Here is an 18,743-nt window from a genome sequence, read left to right as displayed (position 1 = left end):
GCGTTACCTTCATCCTAAAGATGGTGAGTACCCGCTTGCATGACTGCATCTGTTCTCACATTCTTGGCGACAGTTCATGCTTAACTGCTGTGAGGCACGGTGCATCAGGTTTGGAGCAGGTCTTTTGGATCTCATGAACCTCAACTAACATCTCTCACATTATACAGAGCTTAATTTGTGCTGGTGTTTAAGTTGTTTAAGTGTGGTGGTTACCACCACCGTTCTGCAGCAGTGCAGGAATGTGGGTGGTGCCAGCTGCAGTGGAATGCCTTGGGCCCGGCACTTATATTTTTATAAATTAAGCGCTGCTCACATAGGACATATTGCATCTAAATTGCTTCCAACTATGCTGTCTGAAAGGGTGCTAAAGAACTGGAAAAAATCAGAGCTTGTTGCATCCTGGCCAGGGGTATCAATTAAGTACCCATATGCTACACCCCAATACAGTCAAAGAAGAGGGTGGGGTGGTGACGGGGAAGACTATTTGGTAGCTCACAGATTGGGCACCAAAGTGGCAGGGTTGAAGGGACCACTCATTGTTTGTATCGGCTGTGGGTGTGTACTGCCTTTTTATGTTGGGAAACGAGGTGACACCACCTAATCATTAGGAATGCGTAGTGGAAACGAGATGCCACGTGTAATTTCTTTTGGAGGTGAGCGAGCCACTGAAAGCTAAAGCCAGGCTTGAAAATGAAGCCTGGCTTTGGCTCAGCTCAAGTTCCTGTTGGATCGTGGAGCCCATAACGAGCCAAGCTTTCATGTGCCTTCTGACTGCCTCTCTCCCTCTACATAGAATGTGACGTTATGGTCAGAGATGCCGGACCTGAAGCCCAGGAACCAGCTTCAAGTCACCCTCAGAGCAACATCCTGTTTCTGGGCAAACCGCTTAATATCCCCATGCCTATAAATAATTCATGAGACCTTGTGTAATGTAACCAGTGCTTGTAATGTCCCACCAGTGACGCAACTGGTGCGCTGGGCTGAGCTACTTGGCTGCCTTCCGCAGGGGTAGGCAGCCTGGGTTACCTGAGTTGTGGGCTCCTGTAATTCCACCTGGAGGTCACATGAGGACAATAATAAAGGTTGAAGTTGGATGCATGGGAAATTACACCCGCCTGCTGAACAGAAATATACTGCCTTGTCTGTGTCTTATTGGGATCTGGCCCGATCGCATGCGAGCGCAGCAACCTCCTGCCCAGTCCGCCGTGCTGACGGACAGTACCGGCTCACCGCCAACTGCCGGCAACACTACAAATTGGTGATGAGGGCGGGCGGGCTTTCCCTCCGCTGCCACTCTCAGCACTATGGGGCCTCCGTGTACAGCAGCCTCTTGCGAGGCGTGATACTTGTGCCGTGCAGGACACAGCCCGTGAGCGTCAGGCCCCAACGCAGCTCATCGGGGCAGAAGGAGCGCACTGCGTCGCAAGGTGGGCAACCAGCACAAACACCCCACCTGCAGCGTCAGGCACGCACACTGGAGCATGTGGACACCGCAGCAGATTGCTCCACCGACCCTGCTCATCGTGCAAGTGAGGCAGTAGGTAGTGCTACATCCCAACCTAAAGGAGCCCCCACACGTGTTCAAGGCCTTTTACACATCAGGCACTAATAGAATTAACACACGGAGGGCAAGGCAGGCACTCCCCTGAAGCAGCCCAATTTCAATCTGACCCACAGCACACCCAGAGGGTGCAGGAGCACGCAAAAAAAGGAAAAGAGGGACAAAGGAGAGAGGTTGATGGGGAAGGTCAGTAGGTCGCCCTCATCCCTCAAGCTTGAATCACTTTAGTAGAAGCAGAATCACAATGACCAACATTCCCCCCATAGAGCCGTTCCTCATTGAAGGTACCCCATCCACACAAGCATCTAGATGGAAGGACTGGGTGGAATGAGTTGGACTCTATTTTAATGCAATGAAGATAGAAACTGAGAGGAAACGAGCCATGATCCTTCACCTCGGAGGGAAAGAGCTACTGATATCTCCAAGAAACTCCCAGAAGCAACCCCCAAAACAGGCAATGCTTGTGGCAGCGCTCAATGCCTACTTTGCACCCATAGTCAACCAAGACTATGAAAGCTTCATCTTCCAGCAAACCAGGCAACAAACAATTGAGTTGATGTATTTTACACACAACTTAAAGAGCTAGTGAGCACGTGTGGCTTCATCGATGGAGAGGAAATCCAGGGGCAAATAATCCAGGGCTGCGTGTCAGTGAAACTGAGAGCGCGCATGCTGGAAGAAGCCAGCAAATCCCTAGTAGACATCCTTAGAAACAAAGAGCTGTCCAAAGCTCGCGCTTTGCACATGGAGGAAGCCCTCCAAAAGACTGTGAAAACAGAACCAGTCAACGCTGTCACATCGACCCCTCCCCGAAGGAAACCCACAGCAAGGGGGCCACCACCAAAGTCCTGTGGGTATTGCGGCAGTCCCACACATCACTCCAATGACTGCTCAGCAAGAGGAAAAAGATGCGCAGCCTGTGGCAAGAACAACCACTTTGCAAAGGTGTGCTGCTCAAGCAAAAAAGGGCTGACACGGACACTAGTTAACATGGTAGCAGACATGCCTGAACCCAGCAGGGATATGGCCAATGATGAAAGTTAACATGGTAGCAGACACGCCTGAACCCAACAGTGATATGGACTATGATGAAAAGAGTGTGTACACAATACACTCTGTGTTTACCGTCGAGAAAGTCACACAGACTCAATGCCCCCCACCCCCACAGTGTCAGATACAAGTGGGCACTCATCCGGTGTATGCCGCAGTCGACACGGGGGCATCCATTAACCTGCTGTCTGCAGGAATCTACCAGAAGCTACAACCGCCTCTCCAGAAAACTACGACTAAACTGTTCGCCTATAGGCAGTGCCAACCACTAGCCCTTCATGGGAAGTACCGCACCCCATCACCCACGGGATAGAGTCCCTCAAGTCCCTCATCTGTGTCATAGAAGAAGGTTGTGGCATGTTGCTGGGATGCCGCACGGCAGAGGCACTAGGGATTAGCACACCCTGGGAGTCCACCAAGAAGGAGTGACCCACATGCCAGCTGAATTCCCAGAAGTATTCCAAGGAATAGGATGCTTGAAAGGAAAAGAAATAATACTCCACATCGACTGGTCAGTGCAACTGGTAGCCCTGAGACACCTGAGAATAGCGTACCACCGGAGACCCCAAGTGGGGAAAGAGCTTAAAAAACTGTAAGCAGCGGAAATAATCCCAAATGTATCAGGGCCCACCCCGTGTGTTTCCCCAACCGTCGTGACCAGGAAGCCAAAACAACCGGGTGAGGTGCACATATGTGTGGACATGAGGCTGCCCAATGTGGTGATAAAACGAGAATGACACCTCACCCCTACCGTTGATGACCTGCTGGCAGAGCTAAGTGAAGCATGTTGGTTTCCCAAGATCGACCTCCGGTTTAGATATCACCAGCTCACCCTAGTGGAGGAACCACAGTGTGTCACCACCTTTTGAACCCATGTGGGTCTGCAGCATTATCGCAGGTTCAACTTCGGTATTTCCAGAGCTGCTGAAGTCTTCCAGAATACCATAAGAGAGATACTCGGGTTCTCTATGGTGCGATCAGTCAGTGACGACATTCTAACATATGCAAAACCTATCTCAGAACATACCTGACTCCGAAGGGTCCTCCAAAGGATCAAAGACTCTAGATTCACCCTTCACCAGAGCAAGTGTGAATTCCTGACTCAGAGCTTCTTCGGGTAGACGTACTCCTCCAAAAGAGTAGCCCCGGACCCAGACAAGGTACGGGACATCAAAGAAGAAGCCCCCTTGCCACAGTGTCAGAGGTTTGAAGCTTCTTAGGGATGGTGAATTATTGTAGCTGCTTTATCTCAGATCTGACCAGCCTAACACAACCTCTTCTGGAACTCATGAAATCCACCATTCCCCGGCACTGGGGGAAGGCACAAGAGCAAGAATTTCAAGCAACTAAAGCAGCCCTGTCTGCTGATACCACCCTCCTATACTATGACCGCAGAAAAGAACCCACCATTGAGGTGTATGCAGGACCCAGGGGACTAGGGACAGTCCTGATGTAGCGGCCAGAGGGGGGGGGCGGGACTGGGCCCCTCTGGCATTTGCTAGTTGATCCCTCACAGACACAGAGCAGCGATACTGGCAGATCGAAAAACAAAAGATCACCATCCACTGGTGATGTTGGCACTTTCACTTGTATGTTTACGGCCGGCCGTTTCTGGTCACCACTGATCACAAACCCCTCATCCCGTTCTTCAGAGGGACAGCATCGAAGCCACCGCCGAGAATAGAGAAATGGATGCTGCAACTTCAAGAATACAACTGTCAGGTAGAATACTGGCCCGGTTCCAACAACCGCGCAGGCTACCTGTCCCTGCCCCCAAGAGCGACAACCCCCAGGGAAGAGGATGAAGCTAAGGAGATGGAAGAATACGTCCGGTACGTGGTGGACAGGTCTTGACCCTTGCCGATGTAAATGGGGCAGATACAACAAGCCACGGGTCCAGGATGAGTGCCTCCATCAAGCCTTGGAGGCAGTCAGAAGTAATCAGGGGCACTGGTTCAAAGAGATGTGGGGCAAGAAAACGTCAGAGGCAAAGAGCGTCATGGAGAGTCTACCACATCCATCATAAGCTCATGGCTGACCCTGAAGGATGTTTACTCAGAGCACTGGTTCCCAACCTGTGGTCCGGGGACCCCTGGGGGTCCGCGAAGACTCCTCAGGGGGTCCGCGACTGCTTAGAAAATTAAACAATGTTAACAGATTGAGTCCCCAGCTTTCAGTAATGACTTAGTGGGGGGTCCCCAGACTCCAATAATGATTCAGTGGGGGTCCCCAGGTTCAAATGATCATAAAATGGGGGTCCACAGAAGTCAAAAGGTTGGGAACCACTGACTCAGAGGACACCGACTTGTCACCCGTGCCAGCCTTGGCACCTAGGCCCTGCAGTTGGCTCACACAGGTCATCAAGGGATGGTCATGACAAAAAAATCTCCTGCGCATGAAAGCGTGGTTTCCATTCATGGATGACCATGAGGAAGCCCTTGTGAGATCCTGCCCCTGGAGTCAGGCAATTGGCGTCGCTCCTTCCCCAGCCCCGGTGATAACCGAAAAAGGACCGCAGAAACCCTGGGTATATGCCAGTCTGGTCTTCGGCAGTCTGCCCGATGGAAGGCACACAATGGTAATTATTGATGATTATTCAAAGTATCCAGAGTTGGAGATAATCGCGTCCCAAGGAGCTCAGGAAGTGTTACTATAATTGGAGAAAATCATGGCTACACATGGACTGCTGCGAGAACTGAGAACAGACAATGGTCCACCATTTGAAGACCAGGAAATAACTGAATACCTCAAGTCTTTGAACATCCGGCATTGCAAAACCACCCCTCACTGGCCGCAGGCCAACAGGGAAGTGCAAAGGTTCATGAGAACCCTAAAGGTGATTAGAATTGCTCATGCGAACCAACAACCCTACGACTGGGTGATATTTGCATGTCTGCGGGAATACTGCCATGTGACCCATTCCACAGTGGGACAGGCCCTGCAAGACTCCATTCCTCATCATCCTGGATAGACTCCAAACACAGTAAATAACCAGCGAGTCCTAGCCAAACGTCAACAGTCCAGTGGCAAGGCTAGCGGACATCGTCGAGTCAAACCCTACACACTCCAAATAGGAGACATGGTACTTATCAAGCACCGATTTCCGGGTGGCAAGTTCCGGCTGTCAGTTGAAAGATCTCCGTGGGTCATCTCCTGCGTCAAAGGCACCAAAGGGACAATCCGGCGAGGGAGTGAGGAAGTGTCGAGGAACATTTTGAACTTGAAAAATGTTATGTGCCACCCTACCTCTGCCCGGAACAGAAAGAAGGGAAACCCCAAGCGGGGACCGGGACGATTTCTCCATGACAGGGTCCCAGCCCGATAGCCCTGCAGAGTGAGAAGCGACGAGCATGAGGTGGACCGCCCCAGTGACAGTCATGCGGAGCCTCGTCCAAGGCCAGCCCCTCCCACGCGAGACGAGCACACCAGATACCATCTTAAAGCCAATCCAACCCCGTCCTTATGGTTAACCTCTTGGGTGCCTTGGACGAGATGATCTCGTCCAAGGCTACAGTTCCCCTGTGCCTTGGACGAGATCATCTCGTCCTAGGCACAGGGGAACTTGGGGGCGCGCTAGCGCGCCCCCCGTGCACCCCCCCTCCCCCCCCAGGCGGGGATGGAAGGGGAAGACCTTCCCCTTCCACCCCCGCCGCCCCCACGGCAATCCGATGACGTCAGCGCACGCACAGCGCACGCACAGCGCACGCACAAAGCGCTGACGTCATCTAGTGTTGCTGGGCGCGCTGGAAGCCATTTGCTTCCAGCGCGTCTACAGAGGAGGACGTAAAAAGTAAGTCCTCTTCGTTTTTGGGGGTCGGGGGTGGTGGAAACAGACACGGGGGGAAAGGAAAGGGTTTTTCCTTTCCCCCGGTGCCTGTTTTCATTAGATTCCTGCTCCACGATCGCGGGCAGAGCCCGCGATCGTGGAGCAGGAATCTCCACTAGCCACCAGGGATTTACTGTTTTCAATATTTTGGGGGCGACCCCTTGGGCAAGGGTCGCCCCCCCGGGGGCAATTATTTTTAGTATTTCGCCCCCCCCCCCTGGGGGCAGATCCGCCGTTTTTTCGGCGGATCTGCCCCCAGGGGGGGGGGCGAAAACCAATAGACACCAGGGATAGTTATATTTTGCCATTATTTTGGGGGCGACCTCTTGGGCAAGGGTCGCCCCCCCCCGGGGGCAATTTTTATTTGTATTTCGCCCCCCCTGGGGGCAGATCCGCCGATTTTTCGGCAGATCTGCCCCCAGGGGGGGGCGAAAACCACTAGACACCAGGGAAAATGTATTATATTGATTATTTTGGGGGCGACCCCTTGGGCAAGGGTCGCCCTCCCCCGGGGGCATTTTTTTATTGTATTTCGCCCCCCCCCCGGGGGCAGATCTGCCGATTTTTCGGCGGATCTGCCCCCAGGGGGGGGCGAAAACCACTAGACACCAGGGATATAGTATTTTATGTTTATTTTGGGGACGACCCCCTTGGGCAAGGGTCGCCCCACCCCGGGGGCAATTTTTTTTTGTATTTCGCCCCCCCCTGGGGCAGATCCGCCGAATTTTCGGCGGATCTGCCCCCGGGGGGGGGGGCGAAAACCACTAGACACCAGGGATTTTATATTTTGTGTATATTTTGGGGGCGACCCCTTGGGCCAGGGTGGCCCCCCCGGGCAATTTTTATTTGTATTTAGCCCCCCCCCCCGGGGGGCAGATCCGCTGATTTTTTGGCGGATCTGCCCCCGAGGGGGGTTGAAAACCACTAGACACCAGGGATTTATTTTTATTGTAAAGTTTTTTTTGGGGGGCGACCCTTTGGGCAAGGGGCGTCCCACTGGGGGACACATTTTTTAGTATTTGCCCCCCCCCCTCCCCCCCCGGGGGCAGATTGCCAATTTTTGGGCTGATCTGCCGCCGGGGTGGGCGGGGGGGCAAAATCCACTAGACACCAGGGATTTTGTTTTTTATTTTGGGGGCAACCCCTTGGGCAAGGGTCTCTCCCCTGGGGAGTTTTTTTTTTTCTGTTTCGGCCCCCCCGATGGCAGACCAATCATTTTTTGGACGATCTGGCCCCGGGGGGGTGGAAGCACACTAGGCGCCAGGGATTGTGTGGTGTGTGTGTAATTTTGTAGGCCCATCTGCCCCCAAGGAGGGCAGAAACCACCAATACGGCAGGGATTTTTTTGTTTTGTGCTGGGGGTGCCCCCTTTGGGAAGGGTTGCCCCCTAAAAGGGGGCACAGAGGTGTTGCCCATTTCGGCTAATTTTTTTACGCCCATCTACCCCCGAGGGGGGGCAGGATCCACTTAGGTACCAGGGACAACTTCTAAGTTCTTGGTGGTGGGGTGTTTGTCAACTGGCAAAGTATTTGTATTTGTGATTATAACAATTTATTTCTTCTTTTTCTTCTAGTTCAACGCTTTTGCTTCCTTGCTGTGGATCTTAGCGGTTTTGGCAGTAGTTGTCCAGTGGTTTGCATAGCTGCATGTTTTAGGTAAGTGAAAGCAATTTACTCCAAAGGAGTATTGTTGACATGCATCAATGACATGTTTGTAGGTGGTGTACTAAATGCAGTATTGTGTGTTTGACATTGTCCTTAGATTTGAGCACAGTGATGTTTGTGTTGTCATATGTCTAATTTGCTTTTTTCTTTTTTCTTTTTAGTGGGATATCATTGGTGATTGCTGTGTCTGTGCAGAGTAGTTGCTTGGTGAGTAGCTATTTCAGGCAACTGAGTGGTATAGTTTTTTGTAGTACATAACTCTTTGTGATAAAGCTACACTTTGTTTATTACTTATTTTAGTGCTAGTTGTTGGCAATCCATTTGTTGTTAGGATCATGGCTAGCCGCAAAGTGACCGCTCAGCAGGTTGTTCGCATGCTCTTTGAGTCGTCTTCAGACCATGATTACGACACTGACTCTGCATCTGAGGCAGAGGAGGAAGCAGGAGATTCTGGAAGTGAGTTTTCTGTCCAAGAGTATTCTTCTGATGAGGAAGCTACTCTCAGTGCAGATGAAGGGCCTGAGTTAGAGGAGGACATTGATGTGCCAAGAGTGCAGCAGCCTGGGGCTGAAGGGTTTCCCATTAGAAGACCTGACACCTGGATTGCCCCAAACATGGAGCAGCCACAGTTACCTGCATTTACTAGTCTCCCAGGGTGTAGAGTTAATACGGAAAACTTTCTGCCTGTCCATTTCTTTCACTTGTTTATGGACGATGTATTTTTGGAAGAGATTGTGGAGCAGACAAATGTGTATGCAGAGCAATATTTGCGGGACAACGCTGCCAGACTTAAGCCTCAGTCTAGAGCTACTCATTGGGTTCCCACATATCTGGAAGAGATGAAAAGGTTTTTAGGTTTGTCTTTTTTGATGGGGTTGATCAGGAAGCCGTCACTGGCTTCTTATTGGTCTACTAGTCCCTTGATGGCAACTGCTATATTTCCTGCAACTATGACACGTAATCGGTATTTGCTTCTTCTTCGTATGCTGCATTTTGTAGACAATGCTTTAGCCTTGCCACGAGATCACCCTGATTGTGACCGCCTTTTTAAGATTAGGCCTGTCCTTGATCATTTTGTGGATCGGTTTTCAGAGGTCTATGTTCCAGGCAAAGAGATAAGTGTGGACGAGTCTTTGGTCCTTTTCAAGGGGCGTTTAGTTTTTAAGCAGTACATCCCTAGTAAGAGGGCACGGTATGGGATTAAATTGTATCTGCTGTCAGAAAGCAGTACAGGATATGTTTATAATTTCCGGGTCTACACTGGTAGGGATTCTAGTATTGACCCTCCTGGTTGTCCGGCCACTTTTGGAGTTAGCGAAAAAATTGTGTGGGAACTTGCTAGACGGCTGTTTAACAAAGGTCACCATTTGTACGTAGATAATTTCTACACTGGAGTGCAGTTGTTCAAGGAGTTGTTTAGGGTGGACACTGTTGCTTGTGGCACAATCCGTTCTAACCGCAAAGGCTATCCAAGGGAGCTTGTCTGTAAAAAACTTGAGAGGGGACAGTGCAGTGCCTTGCGGAATAATGAGCTGTTAGCTATGAAATTTTCAGACAGGAGGGATGTGTACATGCTATCGACCATCCATGATGAGAGTACTTCCCCTGTGGCTGTTTGGGGTCAGGTTGCGGAAGTGCGCAAACCTGCGTGCATTTTGGACTACAAAAGGCACATGGGTGGTGTTGATAGAGTAGATCAGAGGTTGGAACCTTACACTGCTCTTCGTAAGTCGTATGTGTGGTATAAAAAGTTGGCCCTACATTTATTTCATTTGGCAACTTTTAATGCCTTTATTGTATACAAGGATTGTTCACCTGAGTCAAGGATGACTTTTGTTAAATTTCAGGAGTCGGTGATAGAAAGCCTTATTGTGGTGGAACCGGCAAGAGTTCCTAGAGTAGAAGTGGTGGAGGATGTGGCTAGATTGAAAGATCGGCACTTTCCAGATCACATTCCTCCCACTCCCAAAAAAGACATGCCCACAAAGAAATGTAGAGTATGTGCCCGGAGATCAATCCGGAGGGAGAGCCGGATGTACTGCCCCGAATGCCCTTCAAAGCCTGGGCTGTGTGTGCCCAGCTGTTTTAGAAGTTACCACACAAGGAAAAACTTTTGGGAAATACCGTGAGCGTAAGCTGTCTGTTTTATATTTTCATATGTTTCACGGTTGGCATCTGTCGTGTATTTAGTTTGAGGTTTTGTGTTTGTAGTTTTGTGCCTATTTTATAATTAGTAGTTTATTTGTTGTTTATAAATAAAAAAAAGTGATTGCGGTGTGCGTAGGGTGGCGCTTGGCTGGCGGTGTGCGTGGGGTGGCGCTTGGCTGGCGGTGTGCGTGGGGTGGCGCTTGGCTGGCGGTGTGCATGGGGTGGCGCTTGGCTGGCGGTGTGCGTGGGGTGGCGCTTGGCTGGCGATGTGCGCGGGGTGGCGCTTGGCTGGCGCTTGGCTGGCGGTGTGCGTGGGGTGGCGCTTGGCTGGCGGTGTGCGTGGGGTGGCGCTTGGCTGGCGGTGTGCGTGGGGTGGCGCTTGGCTGGCGGTGCCAGCCAAACGGCAGTCCACACTCCCATCAGCTGGTGTGATTCTTGTATCAGGCATGTGGCGTATGTAAGTGATGGGCCCTTGAGTGGCGCGGTCTGTCGATGTGAGTGTTGTAATGTGCTGGGCCCGTGGCTGGCGGTGTGAATGGTCTTGTGCGTGTCATGTATGAAAGGTGTGTGAATGGACTGTAAAGCGGTTGGTGCCTTGTCGCGGCTTTACAGCTCACGAGCTGTGAGTCATTGGTTCACTTTTTTGCCTTTCAGTTATTAGCAGTGCATTTCATTTTTGTGAAATCTCTTGTTAATAAAATTTGATCCACTGAACCATCACTCACCCTCGTGCCAAATCCAACCAGTATGTGTTGTAAAAAATGACAAAACCTGCTCCGCTGTAATCAGGCGTCGCAGCACACCTGTGACACGCTAGGTGCCTCGGGTGGGACCCCGATGATGAAGCATGCCACCAACTTGGTTGGTGGGTGAGGGGTCTTCTTCACATAACCTAAGTGTGATTCTTTTCACTATTTTAGTGTTTGGCACATCACGGACGTATGTGCACACATCAAAATGATATATTGCAAAAATACCTATCCCTTCTATCTCTTCAGGTTTTGGGCCTTATTCTGTTGCAGGCACCTGGCCCACCCACACAAGTGAGGTATCATTTTTATCGGGAGACTTGGGGGAATGCTGGGTGGAAGGAAATTTGTGGCTCCTCTCAGATTCCAGAACTTTCTGCCACAGAAATGAGAGGAAAAAGTGTTTTTTTGGCCAAATTTTGAGGTTTGCAAAGGATTCTGGGTAACAGAACCTGGTCCGAGCCCCGCAAGTCACCCCTCCTTGGATTCCCCTAGGTCTCTAGTTTTCAGAAATGCACAGGTTTGGTAGGTTTCCCTAGGTGCCGGCTGAGCTACAGGCCAAAATCCACAGGTAGGCACTATTTTCTTCCAAAATTTTGGTTGTGTCCACGTTGCGCTTTGGGGCGTTTCCTGTCGCGGGCGCTAGGCCTACCCACGCAAGTGAGGTATCATTTTTATCGGGAGACGTGGGGGAACGCTGGGTGGAAGGAAATTTGTGGCTCCTCTCAGATTCCAGAACTTTCTGCCACAGAAATGTGAGGAACATGTGTTTTTTTAGCCAAATTTTGAGGTTTGCAAAGGATTCTGGGTAACAGAACCTGGTCCGAGCCCCGCAAGTCACCCCTCCTTGGATTCCCCTAGGTCTCTAGTTTTCAGAAATGCACAGGTTTGGTAGGTTTCCCTAGGTGGCGGCTGAGCTAGAGGCCAAAATCTACAGGTAGTCACTTTGCTAAAAACAGCTCTGTTTTCTGTGATATGTCCACGTTGTGTTTTGGGGCATATCCTGTCGCGGGCGCTAGGCCTACCCACACAAGTGAGGTATCATTTTTATCGGGAGACGTGGGGGAACGCTGGGTGGAAGGAAATTTGTGTCTCCTCTCAGATTCCAGAACTTTCTGCCACAGAAATGTGAGGAACATGTGTTTTTTTAGCCAAATTTTGAGGTTTGCAAAGGATTCTGGGTAACAGAACCTGGTCTGAGCCACACAAGTCACCCCTCCTTGGATTCCCCTAGGTCTCTAGTTTTCAGAAATGCACAGGTTTGGTAGGTTTCCCTAGGTGGCGGCTGAGCTAGAGGCCAAAATCTACAGGTAGTCACTTTGCTAAAAACAGCTCTGTTTTCTGTGATATGTCCACGTTGTGTTTTGGGGCATATCCTGTCGCGGGCGCTAGGCCTACCCACACAAGTGAGGTATCATTTTTATCGGGAGAAGTGGGGGAACGCTGGGTGGAAGGAAATTTGTGTCTCCTCTCAGATTCCAGAACTTTCTGCCACAGAAATGTGAGGAACATGTGTTTTTTTAGCCAAATTTTGAGGTTTGCAAAGGATTCTGGGTAACAGAACCTGGTCCGAGCCACACAAGTCACCCCTCCTTGGATTCCCCTAGGTCTCTAGTTTTCAGAAATGCACAGGTTTGGTAGGTTTCCCTAGGTGGCGGCTGAGCTAGAGGCCAAAATCTACAGGTAGTCACTTTGCTAAAAACAGCTCTGTTTTCTGTGATGTGTCCACGTTGTGTTTTGGGGCATATCCTGTCGCGGGCGCTAGGCCTACCCACACAAGTGAGGTATCATTTTTATCGGGAGACGTGGGGGAACGCTGGGTGGAAGGAAATTTGTGGCTCCTCTCAGATTCCAGAACTTTCTGCCACAGAAATGTGAGGAACATGTGTTTTTTTAGCCAAATTTTGAGGTTTGCAAAGGATTCTGGGTAACAGAACCTGGTCCGAGCCACACAAGTCACCCCTCCTTGGATTCCCCTAGGTCTCTAGTTTTCAGAAATGCATAGGTTTGGTAGGTTTCCCTAGGTGGCGGCTGAGCTAGAGGCCAAAATCTACAGGTAGTCACTTTGCTAAAAACAGCTCTGTTTTCTGTGATATGTCCACGTTGTGTTTTGGGGCATATCCTGTCGCGGGCGCTAGGCCTACCCACACAAGTGAGGTATCATTTTTATCGGGAGACAAGGGGGAACGCTGGGTGGAAGGAAATTTGTGGCTCCTCTCAGATTCCAGAACTTTCTGCCACAGAAATGTGAGGAACATGTGTTTTTTTAGCCAAATTTTGAGGTTTGCAAAGGATTCTGGGTAACAGAACCTGGTCCGAGCCCCGCAAGTCACCCCTCCTTGGATTCCCCTAGGTCTCTAGTTTTCAGAAATGCACAGGTTTGGTAGGTTTCCCTAGGTGGCGGCTGAGCTAGAGGCCAAAATCTACAGGTAGTCACTTTGCTAAAAACAGCTCTGTTTTCTGTGATATGTCCACGTTGTGTTTTGGGGCATATCCTGTCGCGGGCGCAAGGCCTACCCACACAAGTGAGGTATCATTTTTATCGGGAGACGTGGGGGAACGCTGGGTGGAAGGAAATTTGTGGCTCCTCTCAGATTCCAGAACTTTCTGCCACAGAAATGTGAGGAACATGTGTTTTTTTAGCCAAATTTTGAGGTTTGCAAAGGATTCTGGGTAACAGAACCTGGTCCGAGCCACACAAGTCACCCCTCCTTGGATTCCCCTAGGTCTCTAGTTTTCAGAAATGCTCAGGTTTGGTAGGTTTCCCTAGGTGGCGGCTGAGCTAGAGGCCAAAATCTACAGGTAGTCACTTTGCTAAAAACAGCTCTGTTTTCTGTGATGTGTCCACGTTGTGTTTTGGGGCATATCCTGTCGCGGGCGCTAGGCCTACCCACACAAGTGAGGTATCATTTTTATCGGGAGACTTGGGGGAACATAGAATAGCAAAACAAGTGTTATTGCCCCTTGTCTTTCTCTACATTTATTCCTTCCAAATATAGGGGTGTGTGTAAAAAAGACATCTATTTGAGAAATTCCATGTAATTCACGTGCTACTATGGTCACCCCGGAATTCAGAGATGTGCAAATAACCACTGCTCCTCAACACCTTATCTTGTGCCCTTTTTGGAAATGCAAAGGTTTTCTTGATAGCTATTTTTTACTCCTTATATTTCACAAATGAATTACTGTATACCCGGTATAGAATGAAAACGCACTGCAGGTTGCAACTCATTTATTGGCTCTGGGTTCCTCGGGTTCTTGATGAACCTACAAACCCTATATATCCCCGCAACCAGAGGAGTCCAGCAGACGTAACGGTATATTGCTTTCGATAATCTGACATTGCAGGGAAAAGTTACAGAGTAAAAAGTAGAGAAAAATTGATGTTTTTTTCACCTCAATTTCAATATTTTTCTTTTTCAGCTGTTATTTTCTGTAGGAAACCCTTGTAGGATCTACACAAATGACCCCTTGCTGAATTCAGAATTTTGTCTACTTTTCAGAAATGTTTAGGTTTCTGGGATCCAGCATTGGTTTCATGACCATTACTGTCACTGACTGGAAGGAGGCTGAAAGCACAAAAAATTGCACAAATGGGGTATGCCCCAGTAAAATGCCAAAATTGTGTTGAAAAATTGGGTTTTCTGATTCACGTCTGCCTGTTCCTGAAAGCTGGGAAGCTGCTGAGTTTAGCACCGCAAACCCTTTGTTGATGCCATTTTCAGGGGAAAAACCACAAGCCTTCTTCTGCAGCCCCTTTTTCCAATTTGTTTGAAAAAAACGAAATTTTCACTGTATTTTGGCCAATTTCTTGGCCTCCTTCAGGGGAACCCACAAAGTCTGGGTACCTTTAGAATCCCTAGGATGTTGGAAAAAAAGGACGCAAATTTGGCTTGGTTAGCTTATGTGGACAAAAAGTTATGAGGGCCTAAGCGCGAACTGCCCCAAATAGGCAAAAAAAGGCCGGGCACAGGAGGGGGAAAAGGCCTGGCAGCGAAGGGGTTAAGGGACCATGTAGTATACCCCTGAGCCACTATGAGCAGGACACTGGGAATATTAACCTTGCATATGTTTTGAGCTCGTGTTATTTCTTCAGAAAAAAGGGAGGAATGTAATGTTGCACCAGTGACGCAACTGGTGCGCGGGGGTGAGCGACTTGACTGCCTTCTGCGGAGGTAGGCATCTTGGGTTACCTGCATTGTGGGTTCCTGTGGTTCGGCCGAGAGTCACGTGAGAACAATAATATAGGTTGAAGCTGGATGCGTGGGAAATTAGACCCTTGGCAAATAGAAACCTATCTGTGTCGTATTGTGCTCCGGCCTGGCTGTATACGAGCGGATCGATCTCCTCCTCCCCTGTCCGCCGCCCTTCCGGCCAGCATCGGCTCACCGGCATCTGCCGGCAACACTACGGTGCTCATGTAAAGCGATCAGCTTTCCGGTCGAGTCTGCACTAAATGTAATAAAAACTGCAACTTTAGGTAAAATAAAAGATTTAACATAAGTAAAGAAAAATCAATACCCGTTACTAAGCTTTCACGTGTTAAAAAAACATACACTTTTTCAATTTTGAAGAAACTTCATCATATTTTATGTCATGTTTGTTCCATGATTTAAATAGCAAACATTTTCAGGGCTCAGTTTATGCACGGGCTCTAATATCCGGACCAGACCCTTTGCTTGGCTCTGATCTTCCTGCTAATTTCTTAGCTCGCCCCCTCTAATTTCTTACTCCTTGGCAGCGCGAGTGTATTGAGGTAAGTGTCAATAACATGTCGCCAAGGAATGTGGAAAACAGAGACATAGCCCTGCAGCGGCACCTGGTGGCCTTCTGGAGAAATTCTCCCTCTGAGCGTTCAAGTCAGAGAGACCAGAGGCCGCGTGCAAGGAAGCCTTAGTTAAAAACAAAACATGCCAAAGATGATCCAGAGAAATTCTAATGACATGTAGCAGATGGCAAAAAAAAAGCCTTCCATCCTTCTGAGGTTATTGAACTGGAAACCATAGGATTCGGCACCAGTAACATCTGTTATTTATAGCGCTAGCAAATGGTAAAAGTAATTGTAATTGTAAACATATTTATATATATATCGCTTATGACCCCTGACAAGGCATTGAAGCGCTTTTTCGGTGAGTAGTACGCTAGCCCGGAATCTGAGATTAATAGTTAGTACAATTTATTTTTGTTTTCCTTTGGCATTAGTTGTGTTAGGCGTGTAAGTGCTCAGAATTAGGAGAACACGTGTGAAGTGGTGTGCCATGATCGATTCCCCCAAATAGCTATTCCCAGCATTTAATTTGTAAATAAGTGCCAGGGCCCAAGATATTTCTCAGGTGGCCCCTGCAGTTTACACCACATACTGTCTCTGCCAGCACTGCCAAAGACTGGTACCAATAACACCTGATCACTATAAAAGTCCTTCAAATGTGATGATTTGGGCAACACTAGATAACCCAAAGCTGTAAGAAAGGCCTAAGCGATCTGGTATTGCTATTTTTGTAACTGTGTATTGAACTGTTATACATGCAGAACATGGTGGCGGTCATAATTATGTCCCAGACTTATGAAATAAGTGGTAGTGCTAGGCACCGTCAAACACCGGCACATTGTAAGCACTTCTTATTCCATGGATAAACATTTGGACGCATCGTAATACCACACCATTACATTCTGAACTCCATGGTATAGTAATTGTCGGTGCAGAACGGCATCAGAAGTTTCCTTCTCTACTTGTAATAAAAGTGCCAACATTTTCCAACTGGGAGGCCCCACAAAAGGCAAAAAATGCAGCAACATAATATGAAACTTAAAATCCAATTTTGTGTGTACCTACATCCGTCAGTGAGTCAATAATGTTTTATTCAGTTAAAATAATCACATAAACAAAATATACAAATAGAAATACAATTCAATAACAAATCTTCAAACAAGCTAAAGAAGGAATAACATAAGCTTTGCAAAGCCAGCGGGTCTCGCATAGGAGAGCTATTGGCTTTGTCAATAATTTGTAGCCATGCTGCACAGAAGTGCGCCTGCGCTAATGTGCTTTTTTAAAATAAAAAAATAAGAAACAGGGGGAGAGCATTATGGGAGACAAGGCACCATGGAGGTAGGGATGGTGGGCAGTAGAGAAGGATGGAGGTGGAGTGAAACGGCATGTGAAAGCAAACGAAAAACAGAAAGTGGGCAGTAGGGCACAATTCCATGCAGAAGGCTTTACTGGGTGTTCCTTATTGACTGAACTGTGAGCCTTCATTCTGCAGAAATGAGCGTGTCCATAGTTCTCAGGGTAAGACTGACAGCTGGAAAAAACAGCTGAAATCCGGATGACTGGATTCAGCAATGTAAATACTGTGATTCCACGCTAAATATGACCTTTCTAGAGCACTGCCTCCAGGGGAACTTTGGTATTACAGAAGGTTTTTGAGGCACAAGGAACGAGAAGGGAAAGCAGAGGTCCTGCAGAGAGAACTGCTGGAGAGCTGGAGCTGGCAACAAAGGAACTGCAAAGGACTCAAGGACAAATGGTCGGAATCGGGTTGGCCCTAAAACCCCAAGAAGGAGTCACTCAGACCACCATTTACAGAAGTTCATAGAGGGTGGGTTTGTCCTTGGAAGAACTGATGGGGTGTGCAAGGGGGAGACAAGGTGTTGGAGGAGTAAATAACATTTTTGGTTCAGGATGGAAGATGTAGCTAGAAGAGGATGAATCAGACCAAGCCATAGATGAAAAAGTAGATATGGTCTCTGACGTGGACTGAGCAGAGCAGGGGGTGAATGCTTAATTGAAGGTCTTGGTTTCTGCTGAAAGTGGGAGCGAGCCGAGAGGGACATCGGAGATTAAACAGTGGCTACCATGTCAGGCGTGCAGAAGAGGAACCACTGGGTGGGACTGAATGAAGGATGGTTATTCATCTTTCAGAGCTTCATGTGCCTGTCGACTCCTGGCAGCAAAGGAGGCTCATGGTAGTGGATAATAGAGGTCACTCAAAGCACGTTAGAGCGAGGCCTGTGAGTGGGGTACAAGAATGCCTTCAAGCATGCAAGAGGAAGGGTCCTTGGTGGAAGAGGTGGCGATGGCAGTAAGACTGTGATACGGCTGCAGAGGCACACAGGGTGATAGAGAAGAAGAAAGTGAGGCACAGGGTCAGCTTGAGGGATATCGTTGGTTGGATTTAGGCCCGTGGGCTGTGAGAACACTATTTCCAGAGTTCTTGTGTGAATGGAATATTATCTGTGAGCATCAACCTCAGTAACATGGTTTCAATGTAAAGGAATTGGACTCGAAGGCGTACAGGTAGGAGTAATACGTTTGTCAGTGGAAGAATAAGACAGTGGTAAATTTTTATGGACTTAGGTGAATAGTAGTTGTTTACACTGGCCAAATAGGAGTTGGCTGAACTAGATTGGGATGAGTGGTTTAAGAGTGTAACCCATTAACTAAAACATGGGTTGTGGGACATGAGTAGATTGACTTCCCGAAGATTAGTAGCAAGGGAATGGCTGTTAAATAGGGGTAGAACTGGTAGAGCTGTAGCATGTCTGGTAGTAAGGAGTCCCGGTTATGGTTTATATCACGAATATTTATTGGAGCTCTCACTAGGTCAGGTTTGTGGATAAACTGAATTTTTGAGGAGTTAGGAACAAAAAATGTTAGTTGTGCTGTTATGGGTTTGTGCTCTAGGCTGCCGAGGTAAAAAAAAAAAACAAGAGAAAGGATATAAGGTTGTAGTATCGTGTACAAG

The sequence above is a fragment of the Pleurodeles waltl genome, chromosome 9 (genome assembly GCF_031143425.1).
Source record: "Pleurodeles waltl isolate 20211129_DDA chromosome 9, aPleWal1.hap1.20221129, whole genome shotgun sequence".
NCBI classification, from domain to species: domain Eukaryota; kingdom Metazoa; phylum Chordata; class Amphibia; order Caudata; family Salamandridae; genus Pleurodeles; species Pleurodeles waltl.
Note: the sequence above shows the minus strand (reverse complement) of the source record.